At 46.2% G+C, this 24,443-nt stretch overlaps 1 protein-coding gene and 1 long non-coding RNA gene across 3 annotated transcripts in view; one reads left to right on the plus strand and one right to left on the minus strand.

Annotated features, from left to right (window-relative positions):
* Positions 1-668: 668 nt before the first annotated feature.
* Positions 669-7,914, minus strand: LOC310908004. Its single transcript, XR_014589762.1, has 3 exons — positions 7,821-7,914; positions 1,924-1,984; positions 669-1,542 (listed from the first exon to the last, which is right to left on the minus strand). It is a non-coding gene; the product is annotated as an uncharacterized lncRNA (long non-coding RNA).
* Positions 7,915-8,109: 195 nt separating this feature from the next.
* The window catches only part of SPTBN1 (spectrin beta, non-erythrocytic 1), a 117,112-nt gene continuing 100,778 nt past the window's right edge, over positions 8,110-24,443 (plus strand). The window contains exon 1 of one of the 2 annotated variants that reach the window (XM_083858599.1): positions 8,110-8,128. The gene's annotated coding sequence lies outside the window, so the exon portion shown is untranslated. Of the gene's footprint in view, positions 8,129-8,401; positions 8,492-24,443 lie in introns of those variants that run through there. The other variant, XM_083858598.1, reaches the window with a different exon arrangement.

Below are 24,443 nucleotides of genomic sequence, written 5' to 3' on the forward strand. Positions count from 1 at the left end.
GGGTGAGATGAGACCAGAATTCCAAGGGCAAACAGGGATATCCAAAGTTACCCCTATCACCATTGGGTGGTTTTAATTATTATTTTTCCCTGTGAATCTCTCATTCTAAAATGAAACAAAAACACCTGAAGGTCACAAAAAAATTCTGCATTTTCATGCTGCATTGCTTTTGCTTATTTTTGTTACATTTAACCCTTGCTTCCCTTCCCTGTTTTGCATTATCAACACAGAACTTTTACTCAGAGTGATAAGTGCACACTGAATTCTTCCAGCTTAATTGGAAAGATGTCGATGACATCTTTCCCTGTTTTCAGCATGGACCTGATCCAAAGCTCAAGGAAGAAAACTTTCAGCAGGTGTTGGCCTGTGTGTCACAGACACTCAAATGACTTTCTGTGCACGGTGGGAAAATAGAATTTTCCATTCTATTATTTTCCTTTTTAAAAGGACATGCAGTGTGTACTGGGTTATTTTTTAAATTATTTATACAACTGTATCCTGACAAGCTACAACTTCCTCCCGGGTAAACACAGCTCCACTTTGTTTCTGTAGTGTAAAGCTGTGTTTATAAGGTTGGGGAAGAACCACAACTAGTGTGGGGTGTGCTGTCCCAAAAATCCCTCCTTTATTTTCTTTACAAACTTTGGGGACATTCTTCCTGTCTGTGTTTCACAAGTTCTGGTTCCTTGTACCACAAAACCTGTTTTATGTAACCCACATTTGTTTTTATTCAACATTGTACATATGGATTTTGAATAATTGTATATATAAAACAGTGAGTTCCAGGCACTTGAGGAGAAAGTTGCATCACAAATCTTTACCATCCCACATGTATTTAATCTTGAAATTCCAGTATCAGACTCTCTTAAAGGCCGTTTTTCCATTCTAGGCTACCATTGGCTAGACAAGATCAAAGCATTGAGTTGGAAGATGTTTTCTAGTACCTTGAACAATGATGCAGGGAAAAAAAAAAAATCAAATTCTGGTCTGTCAAGTGCTTCAAAAAGTTCATCTTTTGGCTGAGAAAATCATCATGCTGTCCCCTGAGTTTGTGCCATTTTCCATGGGTAATGCAGAGGCTCTAAAAGCACTTGAGGATTGGAAAAAGCAGCAAAAGCAGTCTGATTTTACAGGGCCTGTCCTCCCATCAGCTTCCCACTTTTCAGACTTTCCTAATAGCCTTTTTTTTTTTTTTTTTCCCCAAGCAGCAGTCCTTTATACAAAGCTGGATTGCCTGCAAATACAAAAGCCTCTAAATACTTTTTTTCATTAAATCCAAACTCCAGTTTTGTGCCAAAGGATCCCGTGTGGGTTTGGAACTGCTGCTTCCCCAGGACCAGAGCACGATATTTACCTGGTGTCTTTCAGGTAGGAATAAGTGGCTTCATCCTTGTGGCCCACAGGAAAACATCAGTTTATTTGGCTCTGTAAAACTTACATTTTTCCTCATGAAAATACCCTGGATAAAAAGTCATAACCTCTGAAGATGAGGTGACCACTCGGTTAACTGGAAACAAAGCTGCCTTCCAGGAGACAGGGTTCCTGGAGAGGAAGGATGCAAGAAGCATCACCTGCTGTGTGAGTTTTGCTCTGTTTTTTCTCACTTTGTTTTTGTTCCTAGAGGGAGACTGTGTTAAACAATAGTCTTCTAACTTGTTCTATGCTTTGACAGTTTTGGGAATAACATACATGCAGAAAGACAGGAATTTAGACATTGTGACCTCTGGCTAACTATAATAAAGATAAAAGTTGAGAGTTTTCCAAGGAAACTAGCCCACAATTAAGATTTAATTCTGCAATTCACCATTCCCCCTTCAGCCATCCTGCTTTGTGATGAAATTTCCAACAGATGGCTGGGATCCTCGAGGCATGGAGAAACTGTTATTATCTGAATATTAGCAGACTTTTAAACCTTCCTCCTACCTTAGCTGCTGTGCTAATGAGGCTCCCATCTGCCCTCCGGGGTTTGCCTCAGGGTTTTCTCCTGCAAAAGCAGAAAGGACTTCTGTTTTCAAGGAAGTCGTGAAAATGATGAAGGAAATGTTGTAGGTACGGCCTTGGAAGAAGATTTCCCTTCATATCCTTTCTGCAAAGGGCTAAATAATACTCTCGATTTTTTTTTTTCCCTTGTGGAAGAAAGATGTTTGGACCTTGAATTGAAGTGTGTAGGAGTAAACTTTGCAAAGCTTTAAAATAGAACCACGGCAAGTGGGGGGGGGGGGGGGGGGGGGGGGGCGGGGAAAGCAGCATTCTGTAGAAACCTGCTGCTCTAGAACAAGGAACAGGAGTGTATGAAATACCAGATCCTCTGCCTTGGATTTCAGGCGAGCCACTATTTATAGGGTGATCACTGAAGATGACTCCAGGCTTCACTTATAAATAGCTGAGCTTACATTTCCCTTCTCTGCCAGAATTTTGCCAACTGCAGTTTTGTGCTTCCCTTGTCATGCTGAATGTTGCTGGTGGTTTGTGGACATCGTGGTTGGGCACTGGTGGGGGCTGATAAAATTGGATTCACCAATAGATTCCCCTTCCTCATTACCAAATCCTGCATGGATCCAATCCTACTTTGGGAGTGATGTGGGCATGTGGGTGCTATTGCCTGGACACAAACAAGACTCTGATGACACTTTTAAGATGAAACTTGAGGCTTCAAAATCACTGCAGAACTTCTGACTAAAGGTTGAAAGTCAGATTTCGTGAAAAGGTGTCTAACTGTGTGGCCTTCTGAGGAAATCCTGCAGGCCATACCTTAAACTCTTAAAATCTGCTCTGCTTGGCTACTTTTGGCTTTTTAAAGTTTGCCCAGATCCTTTGTAAGGCAGAATCATGACACTGGGGGCTCTTTGCCCACCAGAACATGGCAGAGTCACACTCAAATCCCTCATTCCTTAGGTTCACATAGAGATTTCCTCACTAAGACAATGACTGCTACAGGCCAGGACATTTTTAGAATAAGCAGTGCTGCATGGTGGCAGGTGAGAGATCTCAGATAAATGAGGAAAGGGGAATCTTCTTAAAGCTTCCCACTGAATTAAAAGTTACCAGCTTTTGCTTCCAGACCTGCACCCGAGGAACAGGCCTGGTGTGGAGCAAGTCCAGGATCCAACATGGAAGTTGTGAGCGTGGGAGGGAGCAGCTCCAGCCTGGAGCATTGAATGATAGAGCAGCCTCCTGGTAAATAATTCCTCTTAATGTGCCTCTCTGAGGATCATTTCATCCATCTGTCTAGCAGCACTAAGGCAGGGAGAACAGATGATTGCACCTGGATGAGGCTCTACTGATGTCAGACACATCCCTGCACATGGAACTGAACAAGGAATCATGGCCTCAGCAGTTAAAGCCCAGCATTACCAGAGCAAGGTAATCACCACATAAAGCATTTAAAATTTTGTTTGTGCTGGTGGGTTCTTGAAGTATGTGCTGATGTCTTAACCTGACCTGAAAGCATCAGTTTCTGTAGGAAAAGTAAGCAGGTTTTCAGGAAAATGAATAAAATCTGGGAGAGGGCTAAGAATTTAACTTTTTTTCCTGTATTAGTTAATGGCCCAGCTGCACCTGACAACTTTGTCAGATTACATGGGCTGATGTGTATTTTTCATAGAATCATGGAATGGTTTGGGTTGGAAAGGACCTTAGCACCCATCCATGTCCATCCTCTGCCATGGGCAGGGACACCTTCCACTATTCCAGGTTGCTCCAAGCCCCGTCCAACCTGGTCTTGGACACTTCCAGGAACGAGGCAGCTTCTCTGGGCAACCTCTGCCTGGGCCTCCCCACCCTCACAGAACTTCTCTCTAATATCTAATCAAATACTATTCTCTTTCATATTATAGCCATTAAATTTCTAATTGGGTGCATTTCTGATGCATCTAGCAGAAATGGAGGAGTAAAACTATGGTGAAACACAAGGAAAGAGAATAACATCTGGCAACAAGGAGCAAAGCTTTTTGGAGAGAATTGTGCAGGTTTTTGTGGGACAGATAAATGCTGAGGATTTTGGTCAGCTTTCCTCCCCATTTCTCTTTGAGTGAGGAAACCTTGCTGCATCAACACCTTTGAGGCATTGAGCCTCGAACTGCTGCACCACAAAAGTGGCTTTGAAGGGCCAAGGAACTTCCTTTGCAGTTGTAGACATCCTCTGTGATTGGATTTCTTCTGTGTGGAGCCCGCAGGACACCAGAGCAGGTCCCAAGATATTTATTTCATTTTTTAATGTACTGTCTTGAACACAATGGGAATGTTTGCAGAGGATGTTGTGGTACACTGGCCCCAAGCCCCTGCCAGCTCTCACTAATCCTTCCTGTCCTTCCACAGGGATTCCTGCCAGGACTCCTCTCAGCTGCTAGAGATTGCCGTGATGCTGGCAGGGAGAGCAAGAAAGCCATCTTGTCTTCACACTGTCAGCATTTCCACTGCTGACTCTGGTGGCGTGGGAAGGAGACAGCAGCTGGCTGAGGCAAAGGCCAAACTTTTGTAAGTGCCCTGTGCTTGAGTCATTTTCCAAGGCTGGGGATGTTGGGCACATCATCCTGTGTTATTCCTACCTGAAAAACACCGGAGAGAAAACAGCTGAGAATGGATGCTCTGGGGACAGGGTAAGCATGGAGACTTGGGGAGCACTTAGAAAAATAAGACTTTCCTCAATGAAAGAGTATTGCCAGACCTCTGGTGTGCAGCCTGAGAATAAAGTTACAAATGGTCTGCATGTCCCTGCTCTTTGTTTCTCCTGGTAGAGCACCTTCCTGTGTCACACACAACTTTCCCGGTGGCCACTGCATGGGTATACCTGGAAGAGTGTTTATTCCCTAATGCAGAATTTTGGGCAGGTCAACCTCCTGAGTTGGTTGTAGAGAAAAGGCAAACTTAAGGATTGAGGATCAGACACATTTATGTTTTCAGTGACTGTTGGGAAACAGGAATATCCCGGTAAACCCATTCTGGGAAATGCATTGCTACAGGGTGTTCCTGAAGGTTAAGGGTGTAACCCTGAGCTGGGTGTAACCAAGGTGCTGAGGATAAATAGGATTCTGTGAGGAAATGTTTGTGAAGAGGAGCCATCCTGCTTCCAGACATGCTACACACGGTCAGGGAGCTGAGTTTTTCCTCTGAGCAGATTCTTGCACATCTTTGATTTTCCTCTCAAGAGCTTGGCCAAGTCTGTCACGAGAAAAAGCTCCAGTCTGTGGAGCCCTGAAGTGTGCCTTGGAGCCCCACTGTGTGTCTGCAACCAGGAGTTACAGGTGCAGGAAAGGTGTGTCTGGTGGGGGGAATGGATCTCAGTCATGCTGGGAACCTGTGGAACTGGAACTGTCTCATAACAGGAGGCTTTTCTAAGCCTGAGTGAGGGAGTTTTTTATTATAGTGTGAATTTCTTGGTGTGCATTTTTATTGTGTTCTTGGAAATCGACATCATCTTTCAGTAGATTTTTTTTTTTTAAGTTTTAGTATTGCTGTAACAATTGTGGCTCATCATATCTCGTCTAGATGTGCTGCTTTTGTATCTGCTTGGAAGTACTCTTTTACAGATTCAAATGGTTTAGTGGTGGCCTTGGCAGCACTGGGTTGATGGTTGGACTCAAGGATCTTGGAGGATTTTTCCAACCTAAACCTTCTATGATTCCCATTTTGATTCATTTTATTTTGAATGATTCATTAGGTTATTTAAACTAGGATTTCTTTTAAAATTATCTTTCAGAGTGGTTGGAATATGATTACCTGTATACACCTGTGCAGTGTTTACCCCTTGGTGAAGGTGTCAATATACACACGGATCTATTCCTGTGGGATGAACAATAACATTGAGTGTGGTTCCTTGGTAGATTTTCAAAAGGAAAAAAAACCCCAAGATTAAATACTGCTTCCACTGTGAAGAAATCTATGTTTGCCTGGGCAAAATGTGTGAGGGAAAAAAGCCTTGGGCTTCAAGGCCAAACTAACTACAAAGTAACGGGGCTGAAGGGGAGTGACTTTGCTAAACATTGTTGCTGCCCCTTTTCACTTCATTTAACAACAGTTTCTGTCACGGCCATTCATTCCAGTCCTTTCAGTTTGATTAAAAGGAGCAGGAATGTGGACGTCAGTGGGAACAATCTGTTTGTCTGACTGGGTTTACTCACTGACATTAGGAAGCGCTGCTAGTTTACCTTGTGAGTATTCCCTGCTGAATTGGTATCAGGCTGTAGGCTTTGGCTTTCTAACTCTGGAAGGGGAAGGTTCATGCTGAAAATACAAACAAAATGGTGCAGTAGTTTTTAAAATTAAATGAGCATCCTCTCTGTCAAACCTGGAAATGCTGCTGTGAACTATCAGCAGTGAAACACTTGTACCTGCCCTGTTCTTAATCAAATGCCAGCTCTTTAAAAAGCAGAAAATGACTGTCAGTACCTGGGATGACTTGTTGGAATCGACAGTGCCCCCTGCTATTCTGGTTCTTGCTTCTCCAGGCATTCATTCCTACCCAGTTATTTCCATGGGAATCCATGGCCCACCCATCTTTGAGCTATGGAGGCTAGCGAGTCCTAAAATACACTGTGTGCTCTTGCTCACTCCCAGACATTGCAGATTTTTGTCCCTTCCAGCTCGCTTGATGGATATTAATAATTGAGTGAAGGGTGCTTTTTGAGGATATTTCTTAACATCCCAAGCATCTGAATATATTTTTAAAAATTTGTTTCCATATACACACATTTTTACTGCATGCCAAGGTCTGGATATGAACCAGCACATGTGACGAACATGGAAGTATGTTCATAGATCTTATCAAGAATCTTGTAGGCTTCATCGGGACAGAATATTTTAAAGAAACTTTCTGAATGCCAGAGGAGCTTTTCCCAAGTTTAAGGGACTTGATCCCTTTGGGGTCTCACTGGAAACTAGGACGAGGATGCATTGCAGGAGCTGTAAGGAGGTGTCTCTGGCAGGGCAGTTTTGGAAACCAAAGGAGAAGAAAATATCCAAAAGAGCCTGACTGATAATTTTGACAGGCTGGAAATGAAGCAATATTCCAGAGATTATGCCAGGAAGTGGATATTGGAAATTTTGGCAAAACAGCTGAGTGTGAAGGGGCAGGAGCCAGATAAGAGGGAGTTTGAGATGCACAGAGGAAAGGAACTCCAGACAGCAGTTAAATAGCAGTGAGTGTGGGAATGAAGAGCAGAAGAAAAGGGAATGATAACCAAGGAGGCAAATGAATTCAAGAGTGGTTTGTTGATTTTTAAATAAAAGACATGGATAGCACTGGTCCATAGCTGTATTGCAAGCAAGAGTTGAGGGAGAGTGGACAGGACGGAAGGGGCATGAGGATGAGGAGGGTGAGGACAGGGAGGGAAGCACGGAGGCCAGGATTAGCAAAGGAAACCTGAAGCAGCAGTGTCTGCCTCTGACCTTGGCTGTGGAAGAGGAGAAAAGAGGAAAGGCACACTGGCTGTGGGACAGCACTTTTCTCTGGAATGACAGGCAAAATCCTGCCCAGGAAAGGAGGAAAAGGGAAAGTGGGGTACAAGGGCAGCTGGACCTGGGTTCCAGGGGTTGGGTTGCACTGGCAAAGGGAGGCTGTTTACGTGGGAAGTGGTAGGGCTGGAGCAGCAGGAGAGGATGACTGCAGTGGAGGAAGTCAAACCCGGGATGGAGTTTCCACTAGGAATGACAGAGCAGCAGGAGGGAGAGCAGCACTAGAGGAAATGGATGCTGGGGGCGAGCCAACATTGTCTTTGCGATAGGAGAGGGTGTCAGAGGAGGAGGAGCAAGGAGGCTGGAGAGACCCAGTAACCAAATAAATGTAAGAGAAGGGGAGCCGGCAGCGGCTGGATAACACCCACGGGGAGGCTGCGAGCGAGGGCCGGCGGAGGGGGAAGACCTGGCGTGAGCACAGGGCAGGCCCGAGCAGCAGCAGCAGCAGCGGCAGGAGCAGGAGCAGGTGAGAATGCATCCGGGCGGTGCGGGGCGGGCCGTACCGAGCCCCCCGCCCCGCAGGGCCGCCGCAGGGCAGGGGCTCCTTCCGCGCTGTCCCCGCCCCCCGCGCTGTCCCCGCTCCGCTCCGCGCCGGGCGGGGCACACGGAGCTCGGGCGGCTGCGGTACCGCCGCTCCCTCCGCACGGCGCGGAGCCGCCGCCCGGGCAGCGCCGAGGTAGGGCCGGGAGCGAGGGGCCGGGATCGGTGAGCGGGGATGGGGGGAGGCCGCTCTTCCCGGGAGCGGGTGCGCAGCGCGGGCGGCTCCCGCAGCCTCTCCGCAACCCCGATCGGCGCGGAGCGGGCTCGGCCCTGTCAGAGCCGCCCCGCCCCGCCGCGCCCCGCCCCGCCTTCCCCTTCCCTGCCCTGCGGCGGCCCCGGCCCGTCCCCGGGGGCCGCGGCCGCCGCCCCTTTCCCTTCCCTCCCTCCCTCCCTCCCCGCCCGCGGTGCCGCCTCCGCCGCGCAGCCGCACGCCCCGCGCGGTGCGGTGCGGAGAGCCCGGCTCGGCTGCTGCTCCTGCGGTATTCCTCGCTAGACGGATGTAATTCCTTCTTTATTTTTCTTGGCGGGGGCGGCGCGGGGGTCGCGGCGCGCTGTCAGCCGGGCGCGCTGCGGGGCTTTGTGTGCGGGAGCGCCGCCCTGACCCCGCCGCGCTCCGGTGCGGGGCTGCGGTCCGGGCGCGGCCATCGCCCGCCGCCGCGGCGCCCGCAGTGAGCGGCAGGATGCGTGGGCTCGGTTCGGTTGTCTCGGGGCTGGCTCTGGCTGTTAGGTGGGTACAGGCCTGATTTAACAAAAAAGAAAAAATATGGCAGACTTGTGCTAGCTAGAGACTGAGACTGCAGCAGCTCTGAAAAACCCTTGTTCATGGCACCGAGGCTGACGTTTCATTCGGTAGCTGATACTTTTTCCTTTGGAGTGATGATACAGAACTAGAGTGAGTATTGAATTTGTGATGTTGATGTCTTAATCGTGAATGAAATTGCATTCTTGTTTAAAGTTGAGTAGTGATCTGTGTTTCTACGTTGTGCTCCGCATTGTCCATAGGTATAAATGCTAAATGTTCAAGATGAGGATTGCAGGGAGAGGGAATAAATACAAACTGTCAAGATACGGAGCGTTCGGCTCATCCTTCGACCTTTATTGACAGGATACCAGCATTATGAAACCTGCTTATTGAACAGTTCGGGAAAAGGGCTGGAATTCCCGCAGCCCGGCATCGTGCTGACAGGCATCTTGGGGAACAATGCTCCCCGGAGCCGGGGTTAGAGAGGCAGGGCAGGGAGAGGAATTTATTCCGAGAGATAGCAGCCGTGTGGAAATGTCAGGGGAGGCTGTGACTCCTCAGGCCCTTGCAGGGAAACTCCGCTGGAGGAAGGACTTGCATATGCTCAGAAGGCTCTGGAGAGAGAAACAGGAGTGAAAATGTAATGGGATAAAGGGCCGGGAAGGTGGGTGGTGGCAGGGGGATGTGATTTTTAAAGAATTGTTCTTATCCTCTAGCGTTTTCTTTTTTTTTCCCCTCCATGTTTCTGGGGAGAGCAGAAATGGCTGTAGTGATGCCTCCATGACTTAGCAGTGGTTGTAGGGCTGTGAGGGTGGACGAGGGGCTGGCTCATGTGTCACAACTAGTGCTGAAGAGGCAAGAAAATAGGGAATATTTTGTTACTTCATGCAGGAGCATCAGCGTGGAATTATGAATGTGGAATCAGGAGATCAGGTTCTGGAACAGAACCTGCTTTGTGTTTTTCTGTAATGCAGGTTAAGTGCAGCAAATGACACTCACTACAGCAGGATGCAGCATTTTGGGATAAAATAGGGGCTTGCAGTAGCCATGTGGCACAAAGCGATAGAGATGCTGTTTCATCTCGGTGGTGGCACGGATCCTGCGGCTTCTGAAATTGCTGTGTGCCACTGAACCTCGCCTACACTCAGGAGTGGAGCAGAGTGGGGCAAAACCCTCTTGCTGCATACATGGAGACCAGGATACTGCTGTGTGCTGCTCCAAGAGCCCTGGGGAGCAGGAGGACAAACCATTTTATGAAAGATGTTTTCTTTTTCCTTCATCATCTATAAAATGGAATCAGTTAAACCCCCTTTATTGGATGGGCCTGGATTGCTCGTTTGCATTACGTCACCTGGATAAGGATTTATTTTTCATGTGGGTCAGTTATGAGATGTAATATTTGTAGTTGGATTGCCTGCAAAATCATTGTATTTCATTAGCAAGGAGTGCATGGACGTCTTTCATGGAACACAGAGGAGAAAGTCTGTTTATGCAGGTGTTTAAGGGTCAGAATGCAAAAGTTATTTAGACTGTTAATCTCTATAGGCACCTAAATTCCTTAGTCATCTGGTCTGGGCACAAGTGAACAACCAGTACAATAGTTTATCATTGCCTATTAGCCATGAGTCAGCTACTAAATCCTGCCCAGGCTGGTGTCTGTGGCCACAGGCTTCCTGATTGCCCTTTCCCTAGGGTCTAGGAGTACCTTTGGAAGTGTTGGAGCCTCAGGGGCTGGACAGGTGACCTGACGTCAGGGCAAGGAGCCACCAGCTGCCCTTGGATCTCTCTGGCTCAGCTGAGATTATGCAGGACAGCACTGCAGGCTCTTTCCTGTGGCGCCTGGAACCTCCTGATGAGCCCAGGCCTATGCTCCATGACAGGAGCTGTGTGGAGCCATAAGGGCTTTCCTGGCATATCAGCTCCTGCCGTGGGCAGCTCCCGTTCCCAGCTGATGGAGCTGGGGATTTTGCCAGCACGTTGGACCCTTACCTCTGCTGAGGCTCATGGCAGCTTTCCCAAGTGAAACCAGCAGGAATCTGGCCTAGAGGTGTGAAATGTGAAAATCCAGTTGCCTTATTTTGCTTTAAACCTGAGAAACCATCTCATGTTGGATTGTTCTGACTAGATACCACTTGTGTGGAGAAGCAAGTGTTGTGGCTGCAGCTCCACACTGAGGGGAGTGTGATCTGTTGGGATCCATGTCCTGCAGAGCCTGGTTTGGAGCCTGCTTCCCCCACTGCTGGGCTCTTTTCCCCCCACTCACATGTGGTTTTCGTTTGTCTGCCTTTTATTATTACTCTTAAAATGATCTGTTGTGAATTTGTTTTTCTAATGAACATGAATACAACGTTGCAGCAGTTACAGCTGGACCTTTGGAGGCTTTTCCTGTAATGAAAAAAAGGGTTTCAGAGAGCTTATGTTTTTTTAAAAAAAAGAAAGACATAAGAAAAATTCTTCTTACACCCAGTAACCCCAGCTTATTCAACAACTTGATCAGAGTGACATAGATCAATTCTATAGGTATTTAAGCAAGCAGCTTTTTTTTTCTATTTTGTCCAATTTTATTTCTTTTTCATGTATTGTTAATCCCAGACACATTTTTTTACTGTCAGTTCCTCATTAAAAAAGACCAATTTTGCATGGAAAAAGCTTTGATATGTATTGTTAGGTGAGGATTGAGTTCATAACAGGTTTTATGTTTGGGGGGGGCTGTGTCTGGAAGTGTTATTTCTGCTTGCAGTGAAATGTATGTGATTATCAAAAGGTATGCAGCAATGTATAAATGTTGTGCTCAGGGATTGTGTACATCTCCCTACATCCAAGGACAGGTTAAGGTTGAGGATTATATCGAGCTATATTTTCATCACTGTTAACCTTTTTTCTCATCATCTTCTCTGTGAGGCTTTTTTCCTCATTGAACAGTGATAATTTCAGGATATTCTTACTTTGTCATGTCTTTTCACTTTTCTGCTATTCTCTTAATATTTGATTGTTTAATATATTTACTCACTTATTACATTGCAAAAACTTGTATTTGTTTTTTAGGGTGCATGTGTTTTAGCCTACCAGAAACTCCTTTGGTGTGCCACCACTGCCACCAGAGAAACACATTTATGCTGCTGTGCAGCCACTTTTATTCCACAACGTGCTGAGTGTTAGAACTTTAAAAAGAAATGGTGAGTTGGTTTGATTCGTCCAGCAGCCCCTCACATCAAGAGGGCAGTGAGGACTGAACAAAAGAGGCACTGCATGTGAAGCCCTTGTGGTGGCAGATGCTGACCCACACCTGTTGAATACTGGGAATAGCCTCGCTGGTCATACCCGTGCCCTTGGAACAGGAGAGGTGTGCCATTAACACTCTGTCCTGAGAGCTAAAAATACTCTGCTACTAAACTGTTCACAGGTAAATGTTACAAATTTAGCAGTTTTTCTGTTTACTGGGATTCCAAACAAGGGCTGTTCCCTTTTTGGGAGAAGTAGCCAGAACTGCTGAGCAATTTGCCTGTTATCTGTGAAACATGTTCAGGAATGATGTTCCTGGATTTTGTCTCGGGTTTTGTTCATGTGTCCAGAGCTGTGCACCAGAGGAAACAATTTCTCCTTCTCTGTGAGAATAGGAAACACAGATACAAATCATCAGAGGAGCTGTGGGCTTGCCTTGAAAATTTAAATGTTTTTATTTTATTTTTAGGACAGGAATAGGGATTGACTGACAGCTCAGTTTGATTGGTGTGACCACTGCCTTTGGTTTCATTAATCATGTCTCAGTACGACATGGAATGATCCCTGGAATGGGCAGCTGCTACTCTGCATGAGATGTGGGGTCTGGCAAGAGATGCATTTGCAGACCCACACTTAGGATGTGACCAGGGAGGAAGGGATGCAGACCTGGAGCCACCCAGCCGTGCCCCACTACCCATGTGAGTGACTGGCATAGGGTTAATGGGTTTGAAGTAGCCAACTTAATGAATAAAGCATTTCTGCTTCATGTGTTCAGTCTCCCTGTAGGAAGTGCTGGAGTGGCTGTTGTGATCCTTCCTGCCCTCAGTCTGTGGAGACTCGGACACCATTAGTTCTGGCTTTTGTTTTTTCAGCTCGCCTTGAGGTTTTGTGAAGCAGCATCACACTGAGGTCATGCCTGTGCTAAAATCTCCTGGCCAGGGCTGCAGTGGTGCCTGCAGAGATCAAGGAGGATCATGCCCCACCCCAAAATGGTGCAGTTGGATTTTCCATTTTCCCCCTTCCTTGGAGGCAGTGGCTGGGCCTGGGTGGGAGGTGCTCTGAGGTGACGCAGAGGTTCCTCTCCAAGTCTGGCCCTGACATTTTAAAGTTATACTGATTGCCCAGTTTATCTCAGGCAGACATTTTTCCCAAGCCAGACCTACTACAGGCATTGTTGGGAAGTCTTTGGTTTTTGCTGTGGGATTCAGCCCCAGTAGTGTCCCAAGAACGTGGTCAAGGTCTTTTTCAAGGAGTTGTGGGGATTTCCTGCCATCCAGCAGTAATCCAGATCTGCAGCTTTTGGTTTTGTAAGTTCCTGCCTTTTGTTCTGAATTAATCCTATTGCTTTGTGGATTGATTCATTATAGAATGACATGGGGTATCTGGTTTTTGTTCCTTCATGATAAAAGGGAGCCTTGTGTTTAGAAGGGCAAGGAAACTGTGCATGGTGAGCTCTGGCAGTGTGGGCAGAGCCCGGGGTACAGTGGAGCTGATCACTTTGGGGTTGTGCATCAGGACCAAAAGCTGATTTTTCCCACTCATTAAATCAATTTTGCTTAGTGCCTAGACACTACAAATGCTCCAGCTAATTATAGCAAATAGCTCCTCTGGTTTTTGGCTTGGAAGGGAAAAGGTGCTGCCTGCTTTATGTAAATTAGTTTAATGTAGATACATTTATTTGAACACCCACAGGTTTTGGGTTTGGGCATTCCAGGTGTTGGCTTTTGTCAGTAGCTAAACCAATGGTGAGATTTTTCTTGTCAAGGGCTTTCACTGACTTTTCTCTTAGTAAACAAATATTTAATGAAAATGTTTCAGGGTGATCTGCACCGGTCCCTGCAGATGGGGTGGATGACTTGTGGCTCTGGGGTGCCAGTGGCATACACATTTTTAGCAACTCTGGAATGCAGCTTGGAGTTCATTTTTGGAAAGGGACTTTGGGCCCAGATCTGCCTTATTAAGTCTAGGTGTTTGATCCAGGAGGATCATCCAGTTGATCACCTTTTGCTAGAGCGTGGGTCATGCAGAGAAGAAGTCAGGAGAGTTTTTCATAAGTTAACAGGAATTCTTTGTCTTGTAGGATCCATTTGGGATTAAGATAACCTGGTTAGTTTAACAGTTGCTTCTTTTTCATAATGTAAAATATTGTGACCTTTTTTGGAGCATAATGCCATTAATAACTCTCTGCAATTTCATCACAGTAAAAGGTGAACGGATTAATTGCTACCTTTTTATTTATAATCTTTTTTAAGAGTAATGTATTCTTACAGCAATTTTAGATGCTTTTAGGAGGCTAGGTCCTGAAAGAAATCTGGTTGACTTTGGTGGGGCTACACTGATTAACACAAGTTGAAAAATCTGCCTTGCAGTTTTCAAGTTTTCATAAAACAAACACTGGAGCCTGTTGTGTTTTATTCTGTTGGTGTTTTTGGCATCAGAGAAGCTTTTCCTGATTGTTTTCCTCATTTGAAGGGTGATTGTACTGAGTGACCTCTTGCTACTAAAGGGTGGGTCAGTTTATGTGGGAAAGTCTTAGCCAATGTGTCTGGGAGATAAGTAGGATTGCATCCCAACGAGCCTTGTGCGTTAAATACTGGAATGTGCTGGGGACCTGCCAGGAGATTGGAAGCAAGACTCTGCGACAAGCCTGATGCAGTCACGCTCTCCCTAAAATAGCACTGTGGATAACAGGAGATCTGCAAAGTTATCACTTACCTCATTTTCGCACAAATTCTTTCCTAAAAATGGATTATTGACTGAGGGTTCAGGCGGGTTTTTCTGGTAATATATTCCATTTACATTTTGAGAGCAGTCATCTTAAGTCCCTCTTAAGTCTTTGGCTGCAGATAAGAGGGGAAAAAGCTGTGGTGAAACCACGCAAGTCCCCAGCACAGGAAAAGCCATTTGTATCATCCTCATCATCACCTGAATGAGAAAGGAGATGGGTTTTACCTTAGTGTAGGTCAGTAGGAGCCTCCTCAAATTCATCTTGAACAGTCTGGACATATCAAGACAGAGATGAATCAGTTCAGCGGTCTCAGGCATGCCTGGGCTGGCTGTGGGTGACAGGCTTTTGGCACCAGCCCCTGCATGCAAACAGCCAGTGTTTGGATATTCAGATGAGCAGTGGTTTACCACTGCAGACCATAGATGGTTTTGTTTGAGGGGAAAAAGAAGCAAATTTGATTTTCGGCCCCATGTCAAATTTGTCGAGAGAAGAATCTGATTGTGCAGCTAGAGTGGTTAGCATAAGCCAGTTAGTTAAACTTTAAACCTGGGGTGCCTGAATTAGTTTCTTAGGGAAAGAGGATGAGTTGGCTGCTAAACGGGATAGCGTGAGGAAAGTGCGGAGGTGGATGGGTTGGGAGCAAGGTTGGGAGATCCTGAGTCAGCAGGTGGTTGTTTAGCCCTGGTGAGAGGCTCTGCAAGAAAAGCATGGATCCAAATAACCATTCTCTGGATGTGTGTTTGCACTGGGGCAGGGACCTGCACAAGGAGCTCTGCAAAAGGGAAAATAAAAGTGGGATTGTCAGGGAATCAGAAGATTGAGAACAAAAAGTCTGGAGTGCTGTTAGTCGTGACCTTTTGGTGCCTGTGGATTTGAGGACGAGCTGCGCTCTTGGAAAGGCAAATGGATTAGAGGTCATTTGTGGAAAATATCCCTCAGCTTCTGGTGTGCACTGCCAGCCTGGTGTCAGTTCAGCTCCCGAGCCCCACGAGATGTGACTCCCAACAAGCCTGGACCGGGACTGACACCTCTGGCCCCAGGAATCAGATCCACAGAGACTGATTGTGCTTGGAGCAGGGCGGTGTCATATCCCCTAAGGTTCTCCATGGGGAGGACACTCCCGAGGCTGCAGCTGCCAGGCTCTTTGTTACCCTGCTCCACAGTCCCTCAGGAAGGGAAAGCTGTGGCCCTCAGGATGAGGTGGTTGTGCTCTGAGCTTGGCTGGGGAGGAGGATGTGGCACAGCAGCCCCACCCCTGTGCCCCCTGGGGGGATTCCCTGACCCCAGGTGCCCCATTGATCCAGCTTTGCAGCTTCCCAGTGCCCAAGTGCGTAAAGGAGCTTTATTGCTGCTCCAAGGAGGGACATGATGACATCAAACCCAGGTAAATGGAAAGGGAGGTGAAAAATGGCAACCCAGTGGAATTTCAGTGAGCTCTGCCTTCTCCAGTCTTGCTCAGTTTCAGGTTTTGTATCAGGAGGCATAAAAATTTCCAGAAATTGCAGTTTATGTAAGAGATGTGAATAATGGCTAATAATAAGTGAAACTGCCATGAGGAGCTGGAAGAGGGGGGAAGTAGGTTATTTTTAGAGATCTATTTTCATTGTATGCTAGACAAACAAGAATAAGGTGACTTTGCATTAAACGTATACCACAAAGTAAAGGTACTTTCCCCAGACAAGTCCCCATGGTGCAGTAATGGTCTGTACTATATGCCAGCTTAGGAATGAGATTCAAAACTACTTCTTCACTGTTTAGTAAGAAAAAAGGGGCCTTCCATGGTCAGTTTCATTGCAGTGCTGTGATTCTTCTTGTTCTGTGAAACTTAAGAATGAAGTATCTGAATCCCCGCTTGTGCCAAGTTACACAACTACATCCCAGCATGGGATGTTGTGTCCATTTACATCATCATTGTCTGGAATTTGAGGTTTTAAATCCTCTTCGTAGAGAAATAAGAAGTCTCAGAATCGGAGAATTAACTAGGTTGGAAAAGATTGAGATCATTGAGCCCAACCTATATCTGAGATAATTTTGTATTGCTCAGTTATGTTTCAGAACCATTTTAGAAATGTAAAGATTGTAAAAAAATGTGACAAGATCCCAAAATGTCAGAGTCAGGGATGGCAATCCCTCTCTGTGGGCAGGTGACAGGGAGCACGCAGCTCTTATCTAGCTGTGTTTTCAGTCGAGTAATCCTAATCAGGTAGTAAATCCTGAGTGAGATTATGCTGCTGCAGCAAGTGCAACAAAGATCAGCTGCAGGGCTAGAGTGGGATCTGGAGATGGCTGCTTGGATATTCACTGAGGCAAACTGGAGGCTCTGTAGGGTCTTCCTCTGAAGGAGTGGGGAAGAAGCCTGGTGGAGACAAATGATGTTTTGGCTGCAGTAGGGCTGACAGGTGAGGAGCACGTGGACATTCCAGGGTGATGCGGAGCACTGAGGGATGTTTCTACAGCTGCTGCTGACCAGCAGAAAATAACATGAATCACTCCAGGTTGCAGTGGCACAGCAGAACTGATGCAGAGTTCAGAGAGTCCCAAAGTTCCTCAGATTCCTGGCATGGGGCGATGAACGCCCGTGTCACCTTTAGGGCAGTTTTCTGAGCAGAGCATCCATGTTATTCCATGGTGCCTCTAATGGGAGGACAGCTGTTTGCAGTTTTAACTTCTGGTTGTCATAAGCTGTGGCAGGAATCCAGGAAGCCATGGAAGAGCCCTGGGCCTGAAATTAATTTTCAGCCAACTCGATTAGATCGGTGCCCGTGGCAGACTCACCACTACAATTTTATGTGTATTTTGAGATAAATGCAGCCCATTGCTGGTGTTTAGTAGTTGGCCATCATATCTAAAGGAGAGCTAGGAGGGCATGCAGATACATAAAACAAGGAACAAAAATATCCTTGTATGCATTTTTAATGCTCTGCTTTGTGGATTGATCAAAACAGTGCAATTTGATGGGTATAAGCATTGAGAAATGGTCACTATGCAGCAGCACAGCTACTCCATCAGAGGGGAATGAATTGCCAAATTGCATCTCAAGCATGTTATTAGAGGATTAAAGAGCTGGGCGACTCACCTTGGCTAACTGTCCTGAAACTGTGTTTACTCTCATCATACATATAAATACCTATTATGCAAATATTACCAGAGCAACAAAGCAGGTTTTGAATTTGCTTTGTGCCTTGCAAATAACCAAATCTCTTGTCTTGGTGTTCCAAATGATAATCTTGTTTTCCCCCAAACACATAGGGCTGAAATTACCTGTGTGGTAATTGGAATATACCACTCAATTCTTCTTTCTCTGAATTGGTCTCAGCATACAGTAGCAGACTGGAATGTTTGGTACATAATTTCCTTCCTTGATTAAATTAAAATTTAAGATGATTTCCCATTTGGGCTGTCAACAGGAGCAATGAGTCTTTGTTCCTTTTAAAAATCTGCCCATTCTGGTTTAGACTGACATCACCTGCTGCCTGCATATGTCTCTGCAGAGAGGAAACCGCCTCAGTTTGTACCAGGAGAGGTTTAGGTTGGATATTAGGGAAAAATTCTCCATGTTAAGGGTTGTCCAGCCCTGGCACATCTGCCCTGGAGGGATTTAAAAGCTGTGTGGATGTGTGTTGGGAAAGATTAATCAGGGAAACCTTATAAATATGATTGCTTAGCAAAAGATTCTGAAAATATGAAACCTGTAGTTGAGATAGAAATGGAAGCTTACTTTGAGTTGTAGGATACCGAGTCTTAGTTACTATATAACCTGGAGACAATAGCCTAGCCAGCTGAAGGAGAATCCCTTTTGATTGAACAATACCTTTCTGCTGGCTAAGGGATCCAAAGGTCAATGTAGCAAAACAGAAAAGTCTAAAGAGTAGTTTTTAGAGTTTAAAATATAACACATGGTAATGTAGTAGTTCTTATAGGCTGTATGTAGATTCTATAGGGTTTTGTGTCTTGTATTGGTTGGTCACTGTAAATTAGAATATTCATCACAAAAGGAGATATAATGTATTGTAACCTGGACCTCACTCTCTTCTCTTCTCTCTTGGCCCCTACGCTCTTGGCTTTCCCTCACTCCTCTTCTCTCTTTGCCCTCTTCACTCTCTGGTCCCTGCTCTCTTGTCTTGGCTCTCCTACCTTTCGCCCCTCTTCTCTTCTCTCTTCACTCTCTGGTCCATGTTCTCTTGGCTCTCCTCTTCTCTCTTTCTCTTTGGACCTCACTCTCCTTTCCCTGCTCTTACCTCTGCTCTCTTCCCCCTGCACTCTGACCCCTGCCATGTTGCTCTAGCTCTCTCCCCTCTTCTTGCCAGCTTACCCTCTTGCTCTCTCTCTCATTCTCTCTCTGGGACTTCCCTTCAGCCGAGGCTGGTGGCTGAAGGGAAGGCCCTTTCTACCCATGACCCTTGCAATAAAACCACATATTCTAGAATATCTCAGGTTTGCAGAGTACCATGTCCCTGATATCAAATGCTTTTACAGATGTGGCACTTGGGGACATGGTCAGTGGTGCCTTGTTGGCTTAATGGTTGGACCTCAGAGTGTGTCTGGAATCAGAGGCTGGATGGATGCTGGATTCTGCCTCTAAGTGCTCGTGGGTTTTGTTCTGGTACTTGGTCCTTGAACAGATCCTCAGGTATCTGTTCCCCAAGAATCACTTGGAAAACCCTTTGCTACTCCTTGGAGAAGTCTGGGATGTGATTTGCCGTAGAGAGCTTCCTGTTCCCTAGGGTGGTGGTTTGGGAATCAGGGTGTTATGATGGGAGGCTCCAAAATAACTGCAGATAATCATAGTAATAGTAATAATAATAATAATAATAATAATATAGTACTGTGAAGTACTGGTAACAGCTCCTCCATCAGTGGAATGACCACGTCAGCCTTACCTGGGGTTTGGGTTTCTCCTACAAGGACTGATGAGGCAATTCCCAGCAGTGACATGTTTGGGGAATGATGTGCCCCTGTGTTTGGTCACTGGCACTTGGTACATTTTCCTAGATTTATTGCTAGAGAACCCAGGTCTCCTCAGAGACAACGAAGAATTTTACTGGCTCTGTTGGTATGGAGTTATTTTGCTTTACCTGTTCCTGATGTTGGCAGGTGGTAGCCACGGGAGCCAGGGGATCCTCCATGGGGTCAGATGGGATGGATTGGAATGGGATTAGCATTAGATGTGTTAGGAAGTGTGTTGTTTAAAAGTTGCGTCTTGTGGTGGGGGAATCCAAACAACCCAAATTCATGGGCTTTTTCCCGAGTTGCTGGGTTTAGAAGGAAGGCCAGAGGCTGTCTTGTGGTGTCAACAACAAGGGGGAGGAGGCTTTGTAATTTGAGTGTTGCAGCAAACAGAAACCCGGCAAAGGCCAGAAGTGCAGCTGAGGGAATTTTTATACAAGCCTATGGTTAATTTTAGCTGGGAGTTTGGGAGGTAGGGTTTTTTTAATGGCTTTTCATTTCAAGGGCTGCTGAGGGGTGGGGAAGAAAGAGTGTTCTCTGTGTGTGTGCTGACCTCCCAGTCCTGGTTTTAGCTGTGACACCTGGCTGGGCTTAGCAGCTGGGTGTTGGAAAGCTTTCATAATTAGTAATGTTGTGCTTTGTGCATGGTGGTTTCTGTTGGAGACTATGGTAAGTCTCCCCAGCTCTGTTTCCATGCAGAATTCGAAATGGCATGGGAAGCACAAGCCTTTGCATAGAGCTTTGTCACAACCTCCTCTTTGGTCACCTCTCCCTATTACAGTGCTCTGATTGTGAGGCATCCATAAAGCCAGTGCTTTGCTAAAAATAGTCCGTTCCTCTTGCAAATGCTATTACAATTCTGATATTCAAATATTAAACCTTCTCTGCAGTGTTAAAAATAGCTGTGAACAGAGACATCCTTTCCTTATTCTCAGCTGAGGAGTTGAATATTGAATGAGTCAAAGGCTCAGTCCTGAGGCTGGAGCTGTGTGGGAGAAGACCTGGGTCTTCTTCACCCCTGTTTCTTCATCCCTCATCTGCTGGTGTTGTTGTTGAACACAGAGGACAAGTGAGTGGGAGAGGCGGAAGTGGATCAAAAGAAAGTGAGGAGTAGCCAAAATGAAATTGAGAAAATAAGAGTGGAAGCAAAGTGAGAAGAAACATCAGGATTTGAGTAGAAAACTGCCTTGAAGGTGTTTCACGAGAATGAGGCTGTGATCCTGATGGGTGCCAGACAGGGATTTGGGGAGCAGCTGGCAGAGAGTGTGAGGCCTCTCTCCCAGGGCTGTGGGTACAGCCCTCTCTCCGTGTCTGTGGCAGGAGCACTGCAAATTGCAGCAAGCCACTAATTGCCCTTGGGAGGCCACTTACAAGGGTGGGAGCATCCCGAGGATTGAACTCAGTGGGAAGATCAAGGGCTTGGCAAGTTGGGATGTGTGCTCCCAGTGCTGATATCCTCAGCCTACACACTTCAAGAATGCACAAATTAAAAGGCAGGTGTTTATGTTTCTCCCCCTTACAATGCTCTTGTGCATTAACTAATGCAAAATTTAATAATAAAATACCATTTCAGCAAAATAATTTCCTTCCATTTGCTATCAACAAAAGACATATTGGAAAAGAGAATTTCCTCTAGGGTGAAATAAAGGACAAGCAAACAGAAATTACCACTGTAGATTTAATGGGGAAAAAATGGATTTGTCATGTGGCTTGAAAGTCATCTTAATGATATTATGAGGCAAGGAAGGAACCAAACAACCTTTTTTCATGGAAATGAAGCCCAGGAAGGCTTTCAGCAAACACTGTTTAGCCAAAAATAAGGGTGAAGGAAAATCTAATTTGACCATTTAATCCTGTTGGTCCAGGTGAGTGATGTCAGGACTGCTCTCTTTGCCTTAGAAGTTCCAAGGGAAAGGAGATCCTTTTTCTCCTTTCTGTAGGGAGGAGACCAGCACTAACATTTATCAGCTTAAGTTGGGTTCAGCCAGTTGTGTTCAGCTGGAAACTCCTCTGATGGTCATGCATCACAGCTGGAGTCTTCTTGGGAGAGAATCCTGGAGCAGGTGGATCCCACGAGGCAAAACCACTTTTCTCTGACAGTATTATCAGTAACCTAACAGGCTTGTCCTGGATTTCCCCCAGCAGGAATGCCATTTTGGCTGTGGGGACATGTGCTGCCAGAAGGCTGGCAGTGAGGGAAGAGCTTGATAAATCTCCATGTCGTCGCTGTGTCTGGGATCACTTTGGGACCGCAGCACTTCAGCGCCCTAACGCTCCCCCTCTGTGCCCCGGCAGCTGTCTTTGGAGCTCTTCCCTCCTTTAGGAGGTGCTCCAAGAAAGGGAAGGTCCCTGTGCGTTCTCCTACTTCCCCTGGCACCCAGCCACCCTGTTCTGGTCACAAAGCCCATACCTTGGAAACCCAAAAGGGTGCAAATTTCACCCAGAAAAAAACAACCTGCTGTGGACAGGGCGTGACTTGGCTAGTCACACACCGGGATTCAGTCCTGGTTTGCACTGGCCTCTGGCTGCTGGTCAGGGTCTCTCAATTAGCCAGTGATTTTTCCTTTGTCCAGGCCACCTGCTGCTGTAAGTGGAGCCACAATTCCTAGGCTTAGATTTGTATCAGGTCCCTCAGGTGTGGCACTTGTGTCTATTGCCACACCCAAGGCAGCTGTCTTAGCTCAGACCTGCACAGAAATGAGTTTTAGTTCCCCTTGCTTTAGCAATCCAGGGAGACTTGAGTGGCTTGTCTTTGGAAGGCAATGCTGGTGTGGTGAAAGGTCTGTGTGTGCTGTGCAGGAAGCTGCCCTGCAGGCCACCAGTGTCCCCCTAATGTCTTTACCTGAGTCCTATTAACCACTTTACATACAGAGATGTTGACGCACTTCTCACACCATATTGGTGCTTGGGTGAGCAGTTAAGTGCATTATTTTAATTCAGTAACGTCCTGGAAGGATTAAATTCTTCACACTGGCATTGTTTCCTGGGCAGAGCAGGCTCACAGGAGATAACAGAGGTTACCAGGCCTCCAAAATAAGTTAATTTTTATTCTCTTCTGTGACATTTGAGTTATGGATGAAGAAGATGGGTGAGTGGTGTCAGGTCTGGATAGTCCAGGTGTGCAGGTGGTGCACTTCCATGGCTGTGATGGCACTGCCTACTGGTGGCAGTAGGCAGTGATCTTGATGCTTCCTGTCAGGTATTACCTTCACCTTTCTGTCTGGCACCCCCATATCTTTTTTCTCCTTCAGTTTTATTCATTTATTTTCTTTTTCAAATCACAGTGTCCTCATGAACCTGCCAGCCTGTGCCCACATTGCTGCAGCCATGTCTTGGGTTTTCTCAGGTAACTTTTGGAGGATATGAAAATAAAAGTACCTGGAATATGTTAAGGGACCTTGGCTTCAGTGCTCAGTTTTCATTGACAAAATCCAGACCAGCTTTGGAAAGGTGAGCAAAATTGAAAGTTATGTCAAGAAGAATGCGGAGTGTTGCTCTGGAAGGGAAAGAAAAAGAAGCTGCTCAGACTTATGGCTGGCTTTTTTCAGGAGGACTGAATTGCAGATCTCTTGTCCTCAACTTGCTCATAAACCATCCTTGATTAATTTAGTAGCAGGTCCAAGTGGGAGGAAAGAGAGGGAGCCATGCTAGTCTTGATGAAAGAAAATCTGCCCGAGGAGCAGGCGAATCCAAGCTGTAATTGCTGCAGAACTTCAAACGTGGCCCTGATTCAGATCCTCCTTTCTTCTAATCTTGGCATGGACACCTGCAGGCAAATTTATCCTCCATTTGTGCCTCCGTTTGTCAGAGTAAAGCAGTGAGGGCTGAGGTAGGGACTAGAATTCCCAGGACACAGACTGGGAGAGCCTTCCAGGGAGTAAGATGTGGGCTCACAGTGCTCAAATGCCCTGTGATTTGGGGAAAAAAGCCCTAAATGGGGAAAAATAAAGGCCAGACAAAGTCCTATAACAACATTCCCGGGGCTAGAGAATTCCTGCATAGCCCTGTGACCACCTGCTGCTCTAAGGGCTCCTCCCAGGATGTTTTGTGGCATGTTCACTTTCCTGTTTCACTTGCACTGAATTTAATGTACTGATGGGTGTGATTTTTTTGTCTTGGTTGAAAGTTTTGTGGGAAAGTTTTCCCTGGACTTGCAAAGCAGATGATGACTCTGTTTTCCCTGCTCTGACCTTGTGAGCCTTCCCAAAGCTTGGGCAGGGGGAGGTATCCTGAAATTCCTGTGCTGGAGACACAAATCCCAGCTGCTGTAGGCTGACTGAGATAATGAAAGGAGGGAGATCAGAGTTTTGCCTCAGGCTTGGAGCATTGGAGACCAAGTTAATTTGGATGGGAGTTGTTGGTGTCCAACACCTGTGAAAATGAAGCTTCCAGCATTTTGCTGCAGGTAAGGAAGTGGCTCTGGGTTGGGATCTCTGTGCTGTTTTGTCTCAGATGAGACCTATAGAGTTACGGAAGTAGTTACTTTGGGGGTAAAACGTTGCTTTTGATATTTTCTGCCAGTTTTGTTGCTAAAAGGAGTGATGGTGAGGCTAAATTTGAACCCCTCAGTAGAAGTGGATAATTAATGTGTTGTTTGTGCTCACTCAGAGTCACAAATCAGTAGGGAAAGATTTCACATCAGAGAGGTGAAGTGAAAATGTGAGTATCCATTTCCCCAAACCCACAGTCTGTCCCCTTGCTGGTTTATTTATTACCCTGCACACCGACTCTCCTGTCGGACAGTTGAACACAGCTGCTCTATTTTAGCTGATAATTTGTCTGCGGTCGGGTTACTTCTGACTGACACTTCCA

The sequence above is a fragment of the Zosterops lateralis genome, assembly GCF_965231275.1.
Source record: "Zosterops lateralis genome assembly, chromosome: 3".
Lineage (NCBI taxonomy): Eukaryota > Metazoa > Chordata > Aves > Passeriformes > Zosteropidae > Zosterops > Zosterops lateralis.